The sequence below is a fragment of the Muntiacus reevesi genome, chromosome 14 (genome assembly GCF_963930625.1).
Source record: "Muntiacus reevesi chromosome 14, mMunRee1.1, whole genome shotgun sequence".
NCBI lineage: Eukaryota > Metazoa > Chordata > Mammalia > Artiodactyla > Cervidae > Muntiacus > Muntiacus reevesi.
In genome coordinates this window covers 26,477,442-26,503,084 of record NC_089262.1, presented here as the reverse complement: position 1 = coordinate 26,503,084, position 25,643 = coordinate 26,477,442, and the positions used below count along the sequence as shown (strand labels likewise).

Sequence of the window (25,643 nt, the reverse complement as noted above, 5' to 3'; positions counted from 1 at the left end):
AATTTACATTGATAACATCTCTAAAAATTAACTGCCTGAATTGTCTGGGGAAATATAGTCATTCTATTCCAAGGGTACCCAAATTGGACTACACTAATAGATTTCTTAAGAAAAGCTGGGCCCATGCAGTAAGTCCTTTTTTTTATTTTTCCCAGAATATTCAGGACGCCTTTTTGTGTTTAACAGGGGAACAGACACCAGTCAAATATGTCTCTTAGCATCACTCTTTGTTCTTTGGATGTGCAGAAGGAACATACCAAACATAAGTTTTAATTGAGTATTAAAACCAACCACAGATTTCCAGCAAGCGACAGTCATTTTGGCTTCCATAGTTTATTGCCTTTAAAATATACATTGATTTTGCCGTTGATATCTTGGAAACCTCACCATGTCTTATAATCAGTTGCGTCCTGGATTCAGAAAGTATACTATGTATTTTGAGATTTTTCTCTTTTGTTTTTATTTTAATACAACTTCCAATAACATAAATTTATTCACTCACTTTTTTCCCCTAAGTGAAAGTGAAATCGCTGTCTTGTCCGACTCTTTGAGATCCCGTGGACTATAGCATACCAAGCCTTTCCGTCCATGGGATTCTCCAGGCAAAAATACTGGAGTGGGTTGCTATTTCCTTCTCCAGGGGATCTTCCAAACCCAGGGATCGAACCCAGGTCTCCTGCATTGTAGGCAGATGCTTTTACCATCTTAGTCACCAGAAGATCTCAAATTACATAAGTGGGTTTTATGTTCAGTATGACAGGCCTGGCATTAACATTCTTTTCTATTTAATTCTCAGACACTTTGTTCCTTTTCCCCTTAGAGTTAAATCGAAAATAGATTATCTGGTCATTTCAGAGGTCATGGAACATTGCTATAATCCCTCTGTTTTGGTAACTTTGGTATAAAGGTTTCATTCTCTGCTGCAGGGTAGCTTGATGATTCCAGGGCAAGTTTATGACAAGTTGTGGTTAATTGTACTGAGAGAATTTTCTTCTAGGGCAAGGAGGTTTAGGTCTTATAATTTACTACTTACATAGGCTTAGAATTTTAGTGTGTCCTAACGCACATTTCATTTGTCTCTCAGATGCATACTTGAACGTCTAATTTTAGAATCACAATTATTTGATGATGCTTTGCAGTGTGCATGACAAGTACACTAAAGTAACTCAAGCTCTGGATACTTAAACATATGGAAGTTCTTCCATGTAGGGAGTGTTCTTCCATGTAGGGAGAGTCATCAGACAAGACATTTTCTCTCCCTTTATGTCCATGATTTTTTCAGGGTTATGGACTTTTATCATATTTCTTTCTTATCTTGCATTGTATTAAAAATGGATAGCAATAAATTGTTGTGTGTTATGAGTGATTAATGGGCTTTATTTTCTTCAACAGGTATGAGGGGCCTCAGGTCCCACGAATTCATGATATTGTCTGGGGAGATGGGGATAATGCAATTATACCATAATCCTAGATGTTATTGATCTATATTCACCTGATGGCCTTAGTTCAGGTGACATTTTACAATTTTCTGTATGTAGAGCAGGGTTCTTATATATACATATATATAAGAAAAATTAATACAGAGAAGTTAATCTTTGTGTATCTTAGTGGTGGACTAGAGGAACCCTGTAGGTTATATGCCCAATACTGTTTTTGCTTTGGTAGGTCTCATCATACATCTTGGTTAAGCAAGAGTTTATTCCAAGTTTACTCCAATCTTGGTGACAGACAGGGAAGCCTGGCATGCTGCAGTCCATGGGATCGCAAAGAGTCGGACAGGACTGAGCAACTGAACTGAACTGGGTCATGATTAGAGCCCCAAACACAAGATTATTCTAATTACATCAGCTGCAGAGCTACCTCTGGTAGAACTATTATTGACCAATTAAAAGTTCCTTGTCTCTCCATTGGGTAATGACCTATGTAATACGTGTGTGTGATTGGTAGTTGAGAAGTGTCTAGGTCTCCATCCAACTGGCTTGCAAGATTCAGATTTCCTCTGTACTATTAGGACATATTCAGACCGAACTGAGGCTGTACCACATCACAGATCACACATATAAGGACATATCTGGTCCAGTGAACCTTGGCGCAGATTTCAACCAGGTGTCCAAAACAGTTCTTGGTCTAAAATTTTTTGATACAATTTATGGTAATTATTTTATGGTCATATTTCAGCTTCACCTAGCAGTGTACCTGCCCACAGTAGGTGTTCAAAAATATTACCTGTAGTGGATTAATCACAGGATTGCTAACAAAAGCATTCCTGTAATTCAGCAAGAATTACATTGTTAGGTATCTTTTAAAAAATGTTCTGTTTTGTTTTTATATTTTCTAATCTATTCATTTTTGTTAGTGAGTCATATCTTTATTCAACTTTGAATATACAGTCTTAGCAAAATGACTATCTTTCCTCTGTAAAGTTAACATTTCACTCAAGCTTTTCTTCATAGAAATGCCCCTAAATGCTTCAGCATTCAAGAAATCTATTGGCTACACATAATTTTACTTATTATAGATATCTACAGTTTGTTCCTGACTCCAAACATGGGTTGATTCTAGAGGAGATACTGAAGTTGGGGAAGGAATTTTGGCTCCCCCAGTAAAGTGTCAACTTTTACAAATGACTAAATAATTTTTGAAAATAATCATTTCCAATGTCCATTATATCAGTCCATTAGGTTTAGTCAAATATAATGCATTTTCTATTACATATCACACAGCCTCCTGTGTTAAGTGAATGCATGCATGGACTCAGTCGCTTCAGTTTTGTCTGACTCTTTGCTACCCCATGGATTGCAAGAATACTGGAAAGGGTTGCCATTACCTCTTCCAGGGGATTTTCCTAACCCAGAGATAGAACCTGCATCTCTTGTGTCCCCTGCATTGCAGGAGGATTCTTCCCCACTGAGCCACCAGGGAAGCCCATGGTAAGTGGATATCTTGCTCGAATGTTACAAATCATGGAATGTTTATATACAAATTATGTTAAGATATTATTGAAGAATTCTATAATCTACAGTTTTCCGAATAGGCAGAACTCTCAGCACCATATGAGGTAGAGTGATAAATTTGGGGGCATTTTCCATTTTGGCAATAAAAGGTCTATTAATATTATTGACACATTGAGGTCCCAGAGGTACTGATTATTTGTCCTTCCTGAGAATGTTACCAACATTAGGGGAGCCAGATAACCAAATGCCCTGGGATCTCACTGTAATATTAAACATATAGAGGAGCCATAGCAATACATTCTAGTTCCTGTGGACAGCCTTTATAGATATAGTGATAGAGAATTTTTCTTTAAATGTTATTTACTATTCATAATCATCTTTAAATTTATGCCTTCTCCAACTCAAGGAGTGACATATTTTCAAATGCAGTCTAACACATTCTTCTATAAATGATCTCAGTCACTTATGTAATTAACTGGTTACACTATAGATAAGAGAGCCCCTGTTAACTGCTTATTCATGTTTGATGACAGTATAGGTCATAAGTGGATCAAAAACACAGTTGAGCAGTTGGTTGAAAGTATAAGATGTTACTGTGTAGGAGTTCACAGGTCAAAGAGAAGCGGCCAGATGAGATGCCCCAAGGCATGGAATGCATTCTGTTGTCCTTGCTGACACTGGAATCTAACTCAGTCAAGAAAATAATTTACCAGATGTAGGACCTCAGGATAGAACACAGATCTAATTACCACCACAATCAAAGATAATGCTAATGTCACTCAAGTGGGAACAGTTCCGGCTCTCTTTTCTACTAAAAGGTGAATTGTGTTTGCTGACCCATTTTAGGGGAAAAAAAAAAACAAACTTAGGTTTTTCTATGGTACTTTTAGTGTTTAAAGCACTTTTTTGGCTACTTCAGCCTCCATTTCAGTTCTGTGAAAGTAGTAACCAATGCAAGCTAAGAGAGTGCACAAATAATGTTGCCGATAGGGTACAGTGCTAGAATAGGGATTTGTGAGACAGCCACAGCAATATCAAGGAGAATAATGCTTGATATTAAGGAATATTGGTGGCCCACAATTTTGTTTTTTGCTGTTTGTGGAGCAGGTTACAGTGTTTAAATTGGTCTATTTTTTGTTTCCTTAAATATGATTTTGGTGGGTAAACTAAAGCAAATCAACTGCCATTATTTTATTATTGAATAGATGCCAAGGAATATCACGTTATTGTTTTAGAAACATAATTACATTCTTTTGTAGTACTGCTTATAGTCTTATAATCCTGTTCTTTGAGTTAGTTGTAATGGAATATGTAAGTAATCATTATTTCTGCTATATAGATTACTCTACCCAAAGAGTGATGATGTAGGAATGAAAAGTATCATGATCTCTACTTTTGTGTATGAGGAAGTGAAAGTGAAACTGAAGTCGCTCAGTCCTGTCTGACTCTTTTCGACCCCATACATTGTAGCCTACCAGGCTCCTCTGTCCATGGGCTTTTCCAGGCAAGAATACTGGAGTGGGTTGCCAATTCCTTCTCCAGGAGATCTCCTTGACCTAGGGATTGAACCCAGGTCTCCTGCTTTGTAGGCAGACGCTTTACCATCTAAGCCACCAAGGAAATTGAGCCTCTAATCCAAAACTGAATTTATTCCAAGAACAGCATTGCTTTAAATCTGACTCCTAACATGTCCTATAGTCTCTCTAATACCAACAAAAAGAGATGAATGATGAACTAGGAGGTCAAAGAAGAAGAAGTTTTCCTACTACTGAAATTAAAAAAAAAAAAAACACCAAAACTTACATTTGAAAAATTTGCAAAATTGAATGGACAAAACTTAAAACTTCTAAGAGCCCATTCAGGGCTTTGTAATGGGACTATAAAAATAAAGATTGCTAAAGGATCTATTATTAGTTTTATAGTGAATTCACTTTTAGTTAATATTGTTAGTAAGATCTGCATTATGGAAGAATTGCAAAGCATTGCAATGAAAAAGTTTTTCTTTTCTTTCTCTCACATTTTAAAAATACAAACTTGTCAGGATTTTCTTTTAGAAGAAGGCAATAGATGGCCTATGCTCTAGATTTTAGGATACTAATCCTAGCTTGTTGACAATATAAAAAGTGCTTTAATTTCTTATGAAACATACTTATTGCCAGCTTCCAGGAAAGTAATTCTTAATTGTCTCTACAATACTGTTGGTGATCTAGATGTCATCATCTTTTCAATTTTTCTGAAAAAGTTTTCTCTCTATATTTTAATTGTAGTAGTCAATACCATTCAATGATATGAAATATAAATTTTAATATAACTCCCATTTGAATAAGGACACAGATGTTTTGAGTAAAGGAGAATGTTTCATTTTTGAGAGGGAATATTTGATCCTACATTGTTATACTCTAGTTATTAGTGAAACATCTTATTATAATTTTAAAAGATTATTCATCTGAATTACATACTTCCTTGTATCATGCAAGGCATAGCTAACCCAGATACTTAAGACAGAATAAGGCAAACATAGGGAAAATGAATTTATTTAAGCTTAAATTTGTTAATAAAACTCTAAAATCAAGTCCCATTGAGTTACAGAAGAGTGACAAACCTCGTTATAAGTATTTACCAAGTCTTGGTCCATGAAACAATTTTAATAAATTTTAAAGGATTGAAGTCATATGGAATACATTTTCTGTCTGCAATGAAGTTAAAATAGAACTAAATAAATTACTTCAAAATAATTAAACACTTGGAAATAAAGAAAAGTATTTCTAAATAAACCATGTGTGTAAGAATAAAGCACAAAAGAAAATGCTTTTAATTATGCAAAAATAAAGAGAAAAGATATCCAAAGTTATAGAACATAGCAAAAATAGTCCTTACAGAATATGTCTTTAAATATTTATTTTAGAAAAGAAATGTCTAAAAATTAATGTTCTGATACAGGAAGTTAGAAAAGAAGATGAATTAAACTCAACAAAAATGAAAGAAAAACTTTAAAAAGGAAAGAAATCCATTAAATTGAAAAACAAAAACTATTTAAAACTATTAAAACTAATAAAAACTAATTAGTTTTAAAACTAATACAAACTATTTGTAAACTGTAATATTACTATAAAGACATGTGGCATTAATTGTACTTCCTTATGAAAACATTTCAGAGAAATGAAAGCCAATGTGTATAGTGATAAAAAGAAAAAAAATCCTTGCATCCACAGCTTTCTCCCCAAACAAAGAAGCACTATTTATATTAGTGGATAATCTATATTTCATCTGTGTTTTGAAATTTCCTAATTGTAGGTCAGTTAGAATGTTAATGTACTAATGTGATGGGAACTTGATATTTGAGAAAAATTACTTAGGTGGTTATCACATATTTAAAAGTTTGCCTAAATTTTTTAATGTGGTGTTTTCACACACACACAAAAAAGAAAACATTAGATTTTGTCCAGTAACTTCATTGTCAAAAGAAAAGTAATCAATAAAATTTAACTGTCTCTTCTTCCAAATAGAATCACTCTCCACAAAGGCCAATCCATGAGTTTCTGGGAGGTCTCAGTGTAAGTGTTCTGAAAGCTACCCAACAGTACCCCTATATAAATATACAACAAGATATATTTGATTGAGAGAATGACTACTTGAATTTAAGGTACAGTCAATAAATTTAAGTGTTTTTATTTTTTATTTTTCAGTTTTATGGGCAGTAAAGGGTCCTTGGATGGTTGAAGATGCTGTGAGAAATTAAGGCAAAAAATAGTTTGTGAGATTGAATCCTATCATACATCTTATCCATTGCTTACTCTCACAGAGCTGAACACAAGAAGCAGAAGTATTTATTCCTGTTCACCAAGGTGGAAATCACAAGCAATGACAGCCCACGCTCTTATCAGGTATTCTCAAACGCGAAAATGAGCACTCCATCAGTAACTACCAAATCAGTGAGGTGTGTACCAGGACCTTCAACAGGCAAAACTTGTTGCCAAGGAGAAATGTATATTGCAAATAAGCTCGATGAGTTTGTTCACAGATTTAAAGTTCTGTGTTATGTCAGCAAAAGAAAAGAATTGGTAGTTAAGAGAAGAATTTAGGGATTTCCCTGGTGATCAGTGGTTAAGAATCTATACTTCCACTGCAGGGGACATAGGTTCCATCCTGAGGCAGGGAACTAAAATTCTGTATGCCTTGGAGAGCAACCAAAAAGTAAAATAAAATGTTTCTTTTTTTTTTTAAGAGAGAGAAGAATTTATTGAAGTTTTTGAAAATGAAAAATTTAATTACTAAAATTTTTAAATATCAGTAATTGGGTTAAGTAGCAGAATGTATAAGGCTTAACAAAAATTAATCATGTGAAAAATTAAAGGGAAGAATTTTCCCAGAACACAACCCACTGGGATAAAATGTAAAGTAGATAGGAAAATGAGAGAGAGGTGGAGAATATTAATAGATACAGAGGTGCTAATTTCTCTCTGGTATTTCAGAAAATAAAGGCAAAGAGAGTGATGTGATTACTGAAGACATGAAAGCCGAGAGTTTCACACAGACCTGCTTGTGATCTATGGGTGCTTATTTACCAGCCTAAAAATTAGAGGGTACATTACTAAGGAAAGGAAGAACAGTTATCACTGAACCAACAGTTCTATCTACCACAGTGCAAGTGTCAAGTAAGATATAGAAAAAAAATTAGAAGAAAACTTATTAACCCAGTGGGAGACTTGAAGACAGAGACAGGGAACAGTAGCATAAAGCATGATAAATAAAAAACACAGACTATGAAAATTTCCCCATGTACATGTCTAAGTTTTTAATGTTACTTGTTTTTCCTTCACCATTTATCACTGCTTATCCCCCACCTTTTGTATCCTCACGTAAATCCTGGGGCTATATTTTCAATTCTCTCTATTCAACTGTGATCAGTGTGGGATCAGCATCAATTTTTTCTTATCATTCCTTGAATAGAGTGGGCACCAATTAAATGTCAGAGAAATTGGGCTTGAGAAGGACAGCTCTCACTGATTACTAAGAAAACAAAAGAGAGGGGGCCATGCTGTTTTAACTGCTGCAGCATCAAAGAGGTGTGTGTGTGTGTGTGTGTGTGTGTGTGTGCGCGCGCGTGTGCGCGCTAGTTGCTCAGTCATCTCCAACTCTTTGCAACCTCATGGACTGTAGTTCGCCAGGCTCTGCTGTCTGTGGGATTTTCTAAGCAAGAGTACTGGAGTGGGTTGCCATTCCCTTCCCCAGGGGATCTTCCTGACCCAGGGATGGGACCCAGGTTTCCTGCATTACAGGCAGATTCTTTAATAATGTCTGAGCCAACAGAAAAAAATAGCATCAAAGGTGACTTTTCCTCAAAGTACAAACTTCAAAAATTTCTAATCCTATGGGTAAACAAGATACATGATCTAGATTATTAAGTAGATGCTAGGTGTAAATAGGAACAAAAGCTGTTGCATTCTTTGTCTTCAGGAATGTAGCTAAACCATTGGTTTTTCCTAACATACCCTAACCTTAGGAGCTCATGACTTTTCTCACTAGACACTGCAAATAGAAATTAATTTTTCTTGGAGGGGAAGTTATAATTATAGAGGTTAAAATATGAGCAGAGTTTTGAATAAATAAAATTTCTAGTGAATTAAATAAAAGTAATGAATGATGGAATTGTTGTTCTGTCCTGTCAGACTCTTTGTGACCCCATGAACTGCAGCAAACCAGGCTTCCCTGTCCTTCACCATCTCCCAGAGTTTGCCCAAACTCATGTCCATTGAAATAGGTGATTCCCATCCAACCATCTCACCCTCTGTCATCCTGTTCTCCTCTTGCCCTCAATCTTTTCCAGCATCAGGGTCTTTTCCAGTGAGTCATCTCTTCTCATCAGGTGGCCAAAGTATTGGAGTTTCAGGTTCAGCATCAGTCCTTCCAATAACTATTCAGGGTTGATTTCCTTTCGGACTGACTGGTTTGATCTCCTTGCTGCCCAAGGGACTCTCAGGTGTCTTCTTTAGCACCACATCCTGAAAACATCAATTCTTTGGCGCATAGCCTTTATCATGATCCAGCTCTCACATCTGTACATGACTACTGGAAAAACCATAGCTGTGACTATATGGACTTGTTGGCATGCTAGCATGATTATGCTCAAAATCCTTCAAGCTAGGCTTCAGCAGTGCATGAACAGAGAACTTCCAGAAGTGCAAGCTGGATTTAGAATGATGGGATAGGTCTGCGCATTTTTACAGCACATCCTTATAATATATATGTGTTTATGTGAGAGCATGTGCGTGTGTGTGTAGGTGGGGGTGGCTGGATGTGCATGTTCCTAAGCATATATAATCTCTACTCTAGAGAAAAAATATAACTCAGATTTTTATGAATAAAAAGGCTTATGCATTCCTACTTTTGGCAGTGTAGTAATAACATATTTCTGTTAAACAAAGAGTATATTCTTTACTAATCCTGTTGAAGGTACTGCAGTTGCTGATTTCAATTAGGAAAGATACTGAGGCAAGGATTCCAAGGAAACCTTTTGCTACCAGGGACATATAGAAACCCTGAAAGTTCAAAAGACAGGCAGCTAAGACATAGTTGTGTTAACAGATAGTGCATGTAGTTATAGCACACAGGAAAGAGAAGAAAAGTAGACATAGGGTATGTGATGGGGGTTCTGATTTTGTCCTGATTTTGGCAGTGATTTCAAGAGTGAATGTATCTATCAAACTCAGTGAATTGTACAATTTAAATGGGTACAGTTTATTGGCCTCTAATTATTCCTCAATAAAGTTTAGAAAAGTAAAATAAAAATTTTACTTTACCACCAAAATGTCTTTCTTGGATTACACGATAAGATCATAGAAAAATTAGAGATTTCCCACTTATTATAGCCCTAAAGTGGCAATAAGGTGATAATAATGGGATGGGGGGTCCACTAGTTTGGACTTTGCTGATATTGGCAGCAGGAGGAAGCCAGCACTTTACCTATGCATCCAGATAGGAATTAAAATTGAGCATTTTCCAGGTCACTTTGCTTATTTTCTAACTAAAGAATAGAAAACACTCATGTACTTGTCATCTCCATGAGGCTTATTTCTTTTTAAAATAATAAAAATTAAAATACACAACCAGTTTTTTCCTCACCTATATTTTTCCTTCAATTCTTGTACTATACCATCATCTTTTCCTGTATGTCTGCTTTTCCTTTCCATTCTAAACAATTCACTTTTAAACATATATAAACAAATAGATTTAGAAATAATTATGATTACAATTCATGCAAAGATGGGCTCAATAAAGGACAGAAATGGTATGGACCTAACAGAAGCAGAAGATATTAAGAAGAGGTGGCAAGAATACACAGAAGAACTGTACAAAAAAGATCTTCATGACCCAGATAATCACGATGGTATGATCACTCACCTAGAACCAGACATGCTGGAGTGTGAATTCAAGTGGGCCTTAGGAACCATCACTACGAACAAAGCTAATGGAGGTGTTGGAATTCCAGGTGAGCTACTTCAAGTCCTAAAAGAAGATCTTGTGAAAATGCTGCACTCAATACGTCAGCAAATTTGGAAAACTCAGCAGTGGCCACAGGACTGGAAAAGGTCTGTTTTCATTCCAGTCCCAAAGAAAGGCAATGCCAAAGAATGATCAAACTACTGCACAATTACACCTATCTACACACTAGTAAAGTAATGCTCAAAATTCTCCTAGCCAGGCTTCAGCAATACATGAACCATGAACTTCCAGATGTTCAAGCTGGTTTTAGGAAAGGCAGAAGAACCAGAAATCAAATTGCCAGCATCTGCTGGATCATCAAAAAAGCAAGAGAGTTCCAGAAAAACATCTATTTCTGCTTTATTGACTATGCCAAACCTTTGACTGCGTGGATCACAATAAACTGTGGAAAATTCTTAGAGATGGGAATATCAGACCACCTGACCTGACTATTGAGAAATCTGTATGCAGGTCAGGAAGCAACAGTTAGAACTGGACATAGAACAACAGACTGGTTCCAAATGGGAAAACGAGTAGATCAGGCTGTATATTGTCACCCTGCTTATTTAACTAATATGCTGAGTACATCATGAGAAATGCTGGGCTGGATGAAGCACAAGCTGGAATCAGGATTGCTGGGAGAAATATCAATAACATCAATATTCAGATGACACCACCCTTATGACAGAAAATAAAAGGAGAACTAAAGAGCCTCTTGATGAAAGTGAAAGAGGAGAGTGAAAAAGTTGGCGCAAAGCTCAACATTCAGAAAGCTAAGATTATGGCATCCGGTTCTGTAACTTCATGGCAGATAGATGGGGAAACAGTGGCTGATTTTATTTTGGGGGGGCCTCCAAAATCACCACAGATGTTGATTGCAGCCATGAAATTAAAAGACACTTACTCTTTGAATGGAAAGGTATGACCAACCTAGACAGCATATTAAAAACAGACATTACTCTGTCAGAAAAGTCCGTCTAGTCAAGGCTATGGTTTTTCCAGTAGTCATGTATGGATGTGAGAGTTGGACTGTAAAGAAAGCTAAGTGCCGAAGAATTGATGCTTTTGAACTGTGGTGTTGGAGAAGACTCTTGAGAGTCCCTTGGACTGCAAGGAGATCCAGCCAGTCTGTCCTAACGGAGATCAGTCCTGAGTGTTCATTGGAAGGACTAATATTGAAGCTGAAACGCCAATTCTTTGGCCACCTGATGTGAAGAGCTGACTCCTTTGAAAAGACCCTGATGCTGGGGAAGATTGAGGCCAGGAGGAGAAGGGACCGACAGAGGATGAGATGGTTGGATGGCATCACTGACTCAATGGACATGAGCTTGGGAAAACTCCAGGAGTAGTTGATGGATAGCGAAGCCTGGCATGCTGCAGTTCGCGGGGTTGCAAAGAATTAGACATGACTGAGTGACTGAACTGAACTGAACTGAACTGAACTGATGATTACAATTATGACTATGTTATATATGTAATGTACTTATATTCTTTGGCTGTTCCTCCTGAGAAGTCCTAGAATCTATGATTATACTGAACATTCATATCTAAATTTCTACTTTGCATCCTTTACTAAAATCAAGCATTACTCCTCACAGAAATGCCAAGTTTCAGGACTGTAGTAGAAATGAATCTAGAATATTTTGCTGGGTCATAAAGGAAAAAACAATGTTCAAAGAACAGTTGGGACACATCAAAGTGAAAAGAAAGCTCCTTTAAAGGGGAACCTCCCTGGATAAATTGGCTTCCCTGGTGGCTTAGATGCTAAAGTACCTGCCTGTAGTGTGGGAGACCTATGTTCAATCCCCTGGAGAAGGGAATGGCAACCCACTCCAGTACTCTTGCCTGGAGAATCCCACGGACTGAGGAGCCTTGTGGGCTACAGTCCACGGGGTTACAAATAGTCTGATGTGAGTGAGCCAACTAATACTTCCACACTTTCAAGCATCAAAGTAATTAATGATGCTGCTGCTGCTAAGTCACTTCAGTCATGTCCACTTCTTGGTGACTCTATGGACTGTAGCCTTCCAGGCTCCTCTGTCCATGGGGTTCTCTAGGCAAGATTACTGGAGTGGGTTTCCTTGTCCTCCTCCAGGGGATCTTCCCCACCAGGATCGAGCCCACATCTCTTATGTCTCTTGTAGTTAATAATAGTGGTGGGTTAAATCCTATGGAATAAAATAGGAGTTGAAGGCTCCATACATACTTAAGTAAATGTTTATGGTAGGACTGCCATAACAAAATGTTAGATACTCAGTGGCTTACTTAGAAGAAATATATTTCCTCACAATTCTGGTGGCTAAAAGTTCAAGTTTAAGATATTAGGTTGGTTTCTTCTGAGGCCCTCTCCTTGACTTGTAGATGATAGTCTTCTTATGCCTTCACATGGTCTTCCCTCTGTGCAATGTCTGTGTACTAATCTCGTCTTATAAAGACACCAGGGATATTGGATTAGTACCCACCTACACCACCACATTTTAACTTAACTACCTCTTTAAAAGTCCTATCCACATATACAGTCACATTATAAGTGAAAGGTTAGGACTTCAGCATATGAATTTTGGAGAACACAAGTCAACCTATAACAAATAAGAACGAAGGCTCATTAGCAGAAAGAGCCTTAACATGATCTTCCTATAAGAACACCAGTCATAAGCTAATCCAATATGAGTCCATATTAAGTAGTTGTATCCGCAAAGACCTTGTTTCCAAATAAGGTCAAATTTAACACTCTAGGTAGACATGAATTTATGGAGAACCCTGTTTAACACTTTAAAAAGACTTTCCATTGAAATTCAAGGCTATGTTTTTCCATTGGCTTTGCAAATGTTAAAAAAATATATACAGTATTTTTTACGTTAAATCAAGATAATAGCTGTTTTATAAAAGAGGATTTCAACATTATATCATGTTCCACTCACAAATACTTCTTTTAAATATTAGTAAATATTACTAGAAGCTTATAATATTCCAATAATTTATAAAGAATTAATTGCTTCTAAAATATATATTATAAATACTTTGTTTTATCATATATTTGGAAAGTTTTTTTCATATATCTATGTATTCCTATGGTTCTTAACACTAATGTCCTCTATACAATAATAAATTAACATTACTAGATTGCTATATTCTATAATGACTTTTGGTAGAATTCTTGCACCAAAGTGATAACATACTATATAAAATGGTACAGAATGTTATATTTCATCAAAGTTCTTTAACCTTCTTTGAATATGAAAATATGCAATATCTAAATTTAAAGTTTGTCATTAAAGTAATAAGATTAATTCTTTTATGATGATTCATTATTTAGAAACTTATTTCACTTTTTGCAGCAAAATATTTTGACATGCTCATGTTGAAATAAGTCCTAGATATATATTGTTTTTAAGTATAATTAAATAATCCATATTACATATAAATAATATTTCTTTATTTTATGATTATTTATGACATTAAATTATTTGTCAAAGCAAAATAAAGTTAGGAAACAGTGAAAAATAAAAATATTCTCTTTGAAGCAAAATGATGTGTTTAGTTAAGCTTGAGTAGAATTAATTATGTAGCTAACAGCACATGTTCTACCCAATAGATGCCATCAAAGTTCAGAGCTAATCAGTGGAAAGATAGACAAACTGTCTAGGTGTTTGTTTTCCTTTTTTATTGATATTTTTAAAATTATAGTGCATAAAACAACAGCAGATTTGTTTATTTTTCACTAAATGTCAAATGAGTGAGGATTCTTTATTTCAATTGACTGGTGAATAATGAAAGAAAAAAGCTGATTAGTGAATGCATTATTTTGCAGAAAACCATTCTGACATAACAGAAACACAGTAATTTACACCATACTAATTATGAAAAATTTGACAATTAACATAATACACAAAGTAATTGGAGGCATTTTGCCATTTATTATTGAGAGACACATATTTGATTTATCAATATATCATTGAATTGTGTGTGTATTCACACTCTTCCATTGAAAAATATTTTTCTAGTTTAATTTTCTTATTTATTGAATTAGGTTCTGGGGAATATTTAGTAACTCTGAATGATATGCTCTGCATTTTATTTTTTATAATAAACAACTTTATCAAGCACATAATTAGTTGGGAATATATTTTAAAGAATATATTTAGGATGATCATTTAACTTTTATTTCCTAAGACTCTATGCAAATTTATGTTACTCAGCACAACTTGCTCTTAAATATCTTTTTCCTTTAAATTAAGAAGATATTGGTCATGTATAAAACATTATAATGCACCCTAATATAATTTCTCTGTGTCAAAAATTACTCTGCTATATACCCCTGTTAATTAAGTTATCCACTAAACTTCAGAAACATGCGATAAATGCAAAGTTTAGAAAATATTAAGGTCAGGATTTTGAGAAAGTTTTCTATTGTTTTTAAGTTGAAATATCATAAATGAAACTTACTGTAAGGTCTGGAAAGTATTCATATTCCAAAGAGACATTTCTTAAAACAATACTGCATATAAACTGCAGACTTTATAATTTCAATTGTTCAATAAAGGAACACATAGATGAAATTTCTAAATGTAAGCTTAATCCTGTGCCAAACTAAGTAGGGAAATCAATTTTTAAATGTGGCCAAATTAAGGTTTTGTTATGTTTCAAAAGGGACTCTTGCATACAGAAAAAAAAAAAAAAGGAAAAGACCTGTTCCATGCACAACATCAAAACTCAATTTGTACGAACTTTCATTCCAGGTAGATGGAATAGATGGGCTTTTCCTTATCCTTCTGCTGAGTACAAGTAAAAACCCAGCACATTACATACATGTCAAACATAAGATGACTTTGGAAAGTATTCTTTGGAAATAGTCTCCTAAATATTTGTTTCAGAAAGGCAGTGATTTTCCTTCAATTTGTATAGTTTATTGACTGATACTTTTAAAAGAATTAAGACTTTCCAAATCTTCAGATGATTTATGAGATGATTAGAACATTGATAACTATCTAATATTAGATAATATTCAAATGCTTAAATTTTCAAACAGATTTTAGTTATAGGTGAAATGAGGATTTGTAATCATACACTGAATAATTTTCTCATCATTGACTGTTTGAGAGAGTAGGAAATCCAGGTCATCTATACATTCATTCTCCAAATATTTATAGTGTACCATGTGCCTTTTATATGCTACTTGTTATGATGAGTTCAAGTAAAATGGCAAAGAAGAGATGCAAAGTCTTGAGGTCAAGTTGCATATAGGATTATAAGGGATTGAATCTGAGTTAAATGAGGCTCAGGTGGTAGGCATGAGTGAAATGTTGAAAGAAGAAAGACTGGGCCTAAATTCCTGCAGGTTGTGTCCTGGAACTCATGGGTTGGGTTTTCCTGACAGAACAACTCGTACAAAAGGAAACACAGTAGTTAGGTCCCCCATGAGATGAATTAGGAGTGGAGGATCAGGCACCCCAGTTGACAGCAGTAAGAACAAAGTCTATTGATACTCATGGGTTTTAAAATACATATGAAAGCATTGGGATTTGGAAGTATAATGCATGCTACAAAACTGAGTGAAATTCTGGCCCTTTATAAGAAATGTCCACCTTTACACCTCCAGCCCCCATTCACTGGCACCCTGTTTTTCAGCTACTCTATGAAACTGAGTTTTAATGTTATACAGAAGTTTTAATGTTTTACAGAAGTTTTAATGCTTACAGTACCTCACACTGCCTTTTCCTGACTTAATCACTGAAGGAATAATTTCATTCTCAGATCTTGAAAAACATATTTATTCTTGTTCCTAGAACAATCAGTTTTCTCAAGGAACTATGAAGAATGCACTGCTTTGAAAGATGATTATAGAATGTACCACATATTTTAAATATTCAGCTGATAGTATAGCTGATAATAACCTTCAAGTTTTTGTCATTAATTTTAAATTGTCTATTAGAAAAAAAATGCATATTCAGCATAGGTAGGACATCACTGCTTTATTTACACATATTTCAAGGTAATATGAAAAAGTCCACTTGAGCTTTCTTAATGGCCAGTTGAGAGAAAGGGCATTTTAGATAAGATCATATGGAAAGAGAATACAAATTAAAAGCTGTAATATCCTCCATACTAATCACAAAAACCCCTCCTATTCAACACGTTTTTCTACATTTAATTCTGGGAATATTTAAACCAGTCTTGGACAAAGTGGTAACATAAAGCTATCAAAAAAGCTTCTATTCAGACAAGTAATTTTAGTAGACTTTGTTTCCCCACACAGCATTTAGTTGGTCTTAATTATGGGGTAATATAAATTATTTTTCACATGATGCAAATTATGTTTTTTTCTTAATTTGAAAAAAATACAAAAGTGAAATTGGTAAATGTTGTAATAATTAGTTGAGCAAGAGACTAGAATGAAAAGTGAAAATGACTCAGTTGAGTCCGACTCTTTGTGACTCGAGTCCCTGGAATTTTTCAGGCCAGAAGACTTGAGTGGGTAGCTTTTCTTTCTCCAGAGGATCTTCCCAACCCAGGAATCAAACCCAGGTCTCCCACATTGCGGACAGATTCTGTAACAGCTGCGCTACAAGGGAAGCTCTAGAATACTGGAGTGGGTAGCCTATTCCTTCTTCAGCTGCTGCTGCTGCTAAGTCGCTTCAGTCGTGTCCGACTCTGTGCGACCCCATAGATGGCAGCCCACCAGGCTCCCCCGTCCCTGGGATTCTCCAGGCAAGAATACTGGAGTGGGTTGCCGTTTGCTTCTCCAATGCATGAAAGGGAAAAGTGAAAGTGCAGTCGCTCAGTCGTGTCCGACTCTTTGCGACCCCATGGGCTGCCGCCCACCAGGCTCCTCCGTCCTTGGGATTTTCCAGGCAAGATTACTGGAGTGGGGTGTCATTGCCTTTTCCGCCCTTCAGCAGATCTCCCCAATTCAGGCATCAAACCAGGGTCATCTGCACTGCAGGTGGATTCTTTACAAACTGAGCTATAAGAGAAGCTCCTTATAATGAAAAGAAAGCATTAATTGATTGCTTTTTCCATAGTCTTCTTCTTTATCTTATTTATTAATACCAAAACTTGAGAAAAATATAACAAATGCTTCTGAGATCTTGCCTCAAATAATAAGACCTAACAAGGTATTTGTTCTTGGTGATTATTAAAACTGCATTCACTTTGTTGTTCTTCTCTAGTCCATTCTCTTACTACCCAGCCCCAAATCAAAGCTGATTACGTTATATTGTAGTAAATACTTTTATATATTTTACTAAATGCATCTATAGCTAGATGTAAGATATTCAGGGATTTTTGTCTTAAATGTCATGCTCCATTTATTGTAGAAGAGTCTGTGGGTATTCCTAATGATCTGCTGTGTTTCCTTTCAGAGAATTATACATCTACTTCAGTCTCCCAGTGTGTAGTGCTGCCCTGCACTTTTTCAGCCCACTGAAGTCTGCTTGGCTATGTGACTGACTCTTTCCAAATTGAAAGCTTAAATGACGTTGCGTGAGTCTGTTCTTGCTGAGTCACAAATCAAAGGTAAGGGCTGCTGCTTCAGTCAGGGACTCAGGTTAGAGGACATGTCCCACAGGATGACAAGTGACCGGCAACCGATGTGTGACATGAATGAGATATAAACTTTGTTGTTACAGTGACACTGAGATTTAAGGTTGTTTGTTAGCACAGCATAATGTGGGGAAAGATGATTAATACCCTGGTGTTTCTCAGCTTGGTGTTTTTCACTCAAGATAATGGTTTTTGAGTATATTTTGATATACATAGTTTTTGTTCAGGCTGGCCAGCTAAGCATGTTGTTGTTCAGTCACCCAGTCAAGTCTGTCTTTTTGACCCCATGGGCTGCAGCACACCAGGCCTCTCTGTGCCTCACTATCTCCTAAAGTTTACCCAAGTTCATGTCCATTGCATCGATGATGCCATCCAGCCATCTCATCCTCTGATGCCCTCTTCTTCTGCACTCAGTATTTCCCAACATCAGAGACTTTTCCAATGAGTCATCTGTTTGTATCCAATGACCAAAATACTGAAGCTTCAGCTTCGGCATCAGACCTTCCAATGAATATTCAGGGTTGATTTCTCTTAAGATTGACTGGTTTGATCTCCTTGCTGTCCAGGGGACTTCCAGGAGTCTTGTCTAGCATCACAGTTCAAAGGCATCAATTCTTTGGTTCTCTGCCTTCTTTATAGTCTAGCTTTCAGAAACCATACATGACCACTGGGAAGACCATAGCCATGACTATAAGGAACTTTGTCAACAGAATATTGTCTCTGCTTTTCAACACATTGTCTAGGTTTGCCATAGCTTTCCTGCCAAGAAGCAATCATCTGATTTCAGAGACTGCAGTCACCATCCACAGTGATTTTTAGAGCCCAAGAAAAGTAAATCTATCACCACCTACACTTTTCCCCTTCTATTTGTCATGAAGCAATGGGGCTGGATGCTATGATCTTAGTTTTTGTTTAACATTTCATTTCAAGCCAGCTCTTTCACTCTCCTACTTCACCCTCATCAAGAGGTTCTTTGGTTCCTCTTCACTTTCTGCCATTAGAGTGATATCATCCATATATTTGAGGTTGTTGATGTTTCCCAGCCTATCTTGATTCCAGCTTGTAACTCATTCAGTCCAACATTTCTCATGATGTGCTCAGCATATAGGTTAAACAAACAGGGTGACAGCAGACAATCTGTCATAGTCCTTTCTTAACCTTGAACCAATTTGTTGTTCCATTCTGCTGCTACTGCTGCTGAGTTGCTCCGGTCATGTCTGACTCTTTGTGACCCCACAGACTGTAGCCTACCAGGCTCCTCCATCCACGGGGATTTTCCAGGCAAGAATACTGGAGTGGGTTGCCATATCCTCCTCCAAGGGATCTTCCCAACCCAGGGATGAAACCCACGTCTCTTATGTCTCCACCATTGGTAGGCAGATTCTTTACCCCTAGTGCCACCAGAAGAGCCCTGGTTGTTCCTACAGGGTACTAACTTGCTTCTTAACCTGCATACAGGTTTCTCAGGAGACAGGTAAGATGCTCTGGTATTCTCATCTCTTTAAGAACTTTCCACAGTTTGTTATGATCTACACAGTCAAAGGCTTTAGCATAGTCAATGAAACAGAGATAGGTGTTTTTCTGGAATTCCTTTGCCTTCTCTGTGATCCAATGAATGTTGTCAATTTGATCTCTGGTTCCTCTTCTTTTTCTAAACCCAGCTTGGACATGTGGAAATTCTTGGTTCACATAATACTGAAGTCTAGCATGCAAGATTTTAAGCATGACCTTACTAACATGGGAGATGAGTGCAATTGATGATTAGCACATTCTTTGTACTACCTTTCTTGGGAATTAGGATAAGGTTTGGTCTGTTCTAGTCCTGTGGCCACTGCTGGATTTCCAGATTTTCTGACATATTGAATGCAACACCTTGATGGCATCATTCTTTAGTGTTTTGAATAGTTCTACTGGAATTCCATTGCATGCACTAGCTTTCCTAACAGCAGTGCTTTCTACAGTCCACTTGACTTCCCACTCCAGAATGTTTGACTCTTGGTGACTGACCACACCACCATGATAATCCAGTTCAAAAAGATCTTTTTTTGTATAGTTCTTCCATGTATTGTTTCCATCTCTTATTGATCTTTTCAGTGTCTACTAGGTTTCTACTGTTTCTGTCCTTTATTGTGCCCATCTTTGGGCAAAATATTCTCTTGATATTTCCAATTTTCCAGAAGAGATATCTAGTCTTTTCCCTTCTATTGTTTTCTTCTAGTTTTATGCACTGTTCATTGAAGAAGGCCTTCTTGTCTCTCCATGCTACTCTTTGGAACTCTGCATTTAATTGGGTGTACCTTTCCCTTGCCTTTTGCTTCTCTTCTTTCTTCAGCTATTTGTAAAACCTACTCAGGTAACCACTTTGCTTTCTTGCATTTTTGTTTCTTTGGGATGGTTTAGTTCACTGACTCCTGAATAGTCTCTGTCTGTAGGTCTTGAGGCATACTGTTAACTAGACCTAATCCCTTGAATCTATCCATTACCTCCACTGAATATTGATAGAGGATTTGATTTAAATCCTATCTGGCTGGTTGAGTGGTTTCGCTGCTTTCTTTAGTTTAAGTCTGAAGTTTGCTGTGAAAATTTGAGGATCTGAGCCACAGTCAGTTCCAGGTCTTTTTTTGTTGTTGTTGTTGACCATATACAGCTTCTCCATCTTTGGCAACAAAGAATGTAACAAATTTGATTTTGGTATTGACCATTTGGTGATGTCCATGGGTAAAGTTGTCTCTTTGAAAAAGGATATTTGTTATGACCAGTGCTTTCTCTTGGCAGAATTCAATTAGTCTTTCTGCCCTGCTTCATTTTGTTCTCCAAGGTCAAAGCTGCCTATTATTCAAAATATCTCTACACTTCCTACTTTTGCATTCCAATCCCCTATGATGAATTAGTTCAGTTGCTCAGTCATGTCCAACTCTTTGCAACTCCATGGGATGTAGCACACCAGGCTTCCCTCTCCATCACCAAATCCTGGAGCTTGCTTAAACTCACATCCATCGAGTCAGTAATGCTAACCAACTCTTCTCCTCTGGTGTCCCCTTTTCCTCATGCCTTCAATCTTTCCCAGCATCAGGGTTTTTTCTAATGATTCAGTTTTTTGCTTCAGGTGGCCAAAGTATTGGATCTTCAGCTTTAGAATCAGTCCTTCCAATGAATGTTCAGAACTGATCTCCACTAGGATTGACTGGTTTGATCTCCTTACAGTCCAAGAGACTCTCAAGAGTCTTCAACACCACAGTTCAAAAGCATCAATTCTTCAGCACTTTGCTTTTTTAAATTGTCCAACTATCACATTCATGCATGACTACTGAAAAAAATCTTAGCTAGGGTTATATAGACCTTTCTCAGCAAGGTAATGTCTCTATTTTTAATATGCTATATAGTTTGATCATAGCTTTTTGTTCAAGGCGCAAGCATTTTTTAATTTCAAGGCTTCAGTCACCATTTGCAGTGATTTTGGAACCTAAGAAAAGAAAGCCTCTCACAGTTTCCATTGTTTCCCCATCTATTTGCCATGAAGTGATTGAAGGGGCAAGATGCCATGATCATTGTTTCTTGAATGTTGAGCATTAAGCCAGCTTGTTCAATCTTCTCTTTCAGTTTCATCAAGAGGCTCTTTAGTTCCTCTTCACTTTCTGCCATAAGGATGTTTCACCTGCATATCTGAGGTTATTGATATATCTCCTAGCAATCTTGATTCCAGCTTGTGCTTCATCCAGCCTGGCGTTTCGCTTGATGTATGGTGTATATAAGTTAAATAAGCAGGGTGACAAAATTCCACCTTGATATACTCCATTCTCAACTTGGAACCCGTCTGTTGTTCCATGTCCAGTTCTAACTGTTGCTTCTTCACCTGCATAGAGACTTCTCATGAGGTAGGTAAAGTATTCTTGTATTCCCATCTCTTGAAGAATGTTCCACAGTTTGTTGCGATCCATACAGTCAAAGGCTTTAGCATATCAATGAAGAAGTTAGATGTTTTTACAGAATTTCCTTGCTTTTTCTATGGTCCAATAGATGTTGGCAATTTGATTTCTGATTCTTCTGCCTTTTATAAATCCAGCAGAACATCTGGAAGTTCTTGGATCATATACTGTTGAAGCCTCACTTGGAGAGTTTTTTGAGCATTACTTTGCTAGCATGCGAGATGAGTGCAATTGTGCAGTGGTTTGAACATTCAATGTCATTGCCCTTCTTTGGGATTATAATGAAAACTGACATTTTCCAGTCCTGTGGCTACTGCTGAGTTTTCCAAATTTGCTGGCATATTGAGTGCAGCACTTTCACAGCATCATCTTTTAATATTTTCAAATAGCTCAGCTGGAATTCCATCACCTCCACTAGCTTTGTTTGTAGTGATGCTTCCTAAGGCCCACTTGACTTGTTGTGCAGGATGTCTGGCTCTAGGTGAGTGATCACACCATAGTGGTTATCTGAGTTATGAAGATCTTTTTGTGTAATTCCTTTGTGTATTCTTGCCAACTCTTCTTAATATCTTCTGCTTCTGTTAGGCTCATACCATTTCTGTCCTTTATTGTGCCCATCTTTGCATGAAAATTTCCCTTAGTATCTCTACTTTTCTTGACGAGATCTCTAGTCTTTCCCATTCTGTTGTTTTCCTCTATTTCTTTGCACTGATCACTGAGGAAGGCTTTCTTATTTCTCCTTGCTATTCTTTGGTGCTCCGCATTCAGATGAGTGTAACATTCCTTTTTTCCTTTGCCTTTCACTTCTCTTCTTTTCTCAGCTCTTTGTAAGACAACTATTTTGCCTTTTTGCATTATTTCTTCTTGGGGATGGTTTTGATCATTACTTCTTACACAATGTTATGAACCTCCACCTATAGTTCTTCAGACACCATCTGTCAGATCTAATCCCTTGGATCTATTTGTCATTTCCACTGTATAATCATAAGGGATTTGACCTAGGTCATATCTGAATGCTCTAGTGGTTTTCCCTGCTTTCTTCAATTTAGGTCTGAATTTGGCAATAAGGAGCTCATGATCTGAGTCACAGTCAGCTCCTGGTCTTGTTTTTGATGACTGTATAGAACTTCTCCATCTTTGGCTGCAAATAATATAATCAATCTGATTTCAGTATTAACTATCTGATGATGTCTATGTGTAGAGTCTTCTCTTGTGCTATTTGAAGAGGGTGTTTGCTATGACCAGTGCGTTCTCTTGGCAAAACTCTGTTAGCCTTTGCCCTGCTTCATTTTGTACTCCAAGGCCAAACTTACCTGTTACTGAAGGTATCTCTTGACTTCCTACTTTTGTATTCCAGTCCCCTATGATGGAAAGGACATCTTTTTTTGGTGTTTTTTCTAGAAGGTCTTGTAGGTCATTGCAGAACCATTCAACTTCAGCTTCTTCAGCATCAGAGGTTGGGGCATAGACTTGAATTACTGTGATATTGAATGCTTTGCCTTGGAAACAAAGATCATTCCGTTGTTTTTGAGATTGAATCCATGTACTGCATTATGGACTCTTTTGTTGACTATGAGGGCTATTCCAATTCTTCTATCAGATTCTTGTCCACAGTGGTAGATATAATGATCAACTGAATTAAATCCACCCATTCCAGTCCATTTTAGTTCCCTGATTCCTAAAACGTCTATGTTCACTCTTGCCATCTCCTGTTTGACCACTTCTAATCTTCCTTGTTTCATGGACCTAACATTTCAGGTCCCTATGCAATATTGTTCCTACAGCATTGAACTCTACTTCCATCACTAGTCACATCCACAAGTAGGCATTGTTTTTACTTTGACTCTGTCCCTTCATTCTTTCTGGAGTTATTTCTCCCCTCTTCTCTAGTAGCTTATTGGGCATCTACCAACCTGGTGAGTTCATCTTTCAGTGTCATGTCTTTTGTTTTTTCATACTATTCATAGGGTTCTTAAGCAAAAATACTGAAGTGGGTTGCTATGCCCTTCTCCAGTGGACCACGTTTTGCAAGAACTCTCCACCATGACCCATCCATCTTGCATAGCCATACATAGCATGGCTCATGGGTTCATTGAGTTAAACAAGGCTGTGATCCATGTGATCAGTTTGGTTAGTTTTCTGTGACTGTGGTTTTCATTCTGTCTACCCTTTGATAGATAAGGATAAGAGACTTGTGGAAGCTTCCTATTGGGAGGGATAGGCTGAAGGGGAATTATGATGGCCAAGTAGAAGTGTGAGCATGCATCTTCTCCTGGGAGAGCTCCAAAACTGCAACTTGCTGCTGAACAACCATTAACAGAAGAATATTGGATCCCAGCAAAAAAAGATACCACACACCCAAGGGCAAAGGAGAAGCCGCAACAAGATGGTAGGGGGAGGGGGTGAAATCACATTTAGAATCAAAGCCCATACCAGCCAGAGATGCTTGATGGGTTTAAACAAAATCTTGTGTGCACCAGGATCCAGAGATCCCACAGATTGAGCCAGACCTGTCTTTAAATGTTAGCACCTGCTACAGAGGCGTGGGTCAGCAGTGGCCTGCAACAGAGACAGGGGCTCTGGCTGCTGCAGACCCAGTCAGCACAGCGTGTCTTGTCAGTTCTCTTGGAGGAAGTTGCCATTAACCCCACCCTACAGCCATGTAGCAGATGAACCACAAACTGGAGAACAATTATACCAAAGAAGTTCTCGCAGTGTTAGACAAGTTCTGGGGCCCACAACAGATTTCCCAACCTGGGGATCTGGCAAAGGGACTGAGAACCCCCAGGGAATTTGACTTTGGAGGCTAGTGGGATTTGATTATAGAACTCCTACATGACTGGGGAGACTGACAAAACAAACCTCGGAGGGCACAAACAAAACCTTGTGCACACAAGGACCAAGGAGAAAGTTGTAGTGACCCCACAAGAGACTAAGATAGACTTGCCTGTGAGTATCCAGGAATCTCTGATGGAGGCATGTGTCGGCAAGTGGCCTACAGTGAGGTCAGGGGTACTGAATACAACAGTGCTGGCATAAGTCCTTTTGAAGGCCTCAAACCAAACAACAGGGAGGAAACACAGCCCTGCCCATCAACAGAAAACTGGATTAAAGATTTACGGAGCATGGCCCTACCCATCAGAACAAGACTCAGATTGCCACAGCCACTCTCTCCCTATGATGAATAGAATATATTTTTGGTGTTATTCTAGGAGGTCTTCTAGGTCTTCATAGAACTGATCAACTTCAGTATTGGTAATAGGGGCATAGACTTGAATTACTGTAATGTTGAATGGCTTGCCTTAGAAACAAACAAAGATCATTCTGTCATTTTTGAGGTTACACCCAAGTACTGCATTTTGGACTCTTTTACTGATTATGAGGGTTACTCCATTTCTTCTATGGGATTCTTGCCCACAGTAGTAGATATAGTGGTCATCTGAATTAAATTTGCCCATTCCCTTCTATTTTAGTTCACTGATTCCCAAGATGTCAATGTTTATTCTTACCATCTCCTGTTTGACCACATCCAATTTTCTTTGATTCGTGGACCTAACATTCCATGTTCCTACGCAACATTGTTCTTACATCATTGGATTTTACATTCATCAGCAGACATATCCACAACTGAGCATCATGTCCACTTTGGTCCATTGCTTCGTTCTTTCTGGGGCTAGTAGTAATTCTCCCTTGCTCTTCCCCAGTGGCATATTGGACATCTTCAGACCTGGTGGACTCA

At 37.3% G+C, this 25,643-nt stretch overlaps 1 non-coding gene across 1 annotated transcript; it reads right to left on the bottom strand.

The window, feature by feature from the left end:
* Positions 1-4,501: 4,501 nt before the first annotated feature.
* Positions 4,502-4,574, bottom strand: TRNAC-ACA (transfer RNA cysteine (anticodon ACA)). The gene has a single exon. It is a non-coding gene; the product is annotated as a tRNA-Cys (tRNA).
* Positions 4,575-25,643: the final 21,069 nt, after the last annotated feature.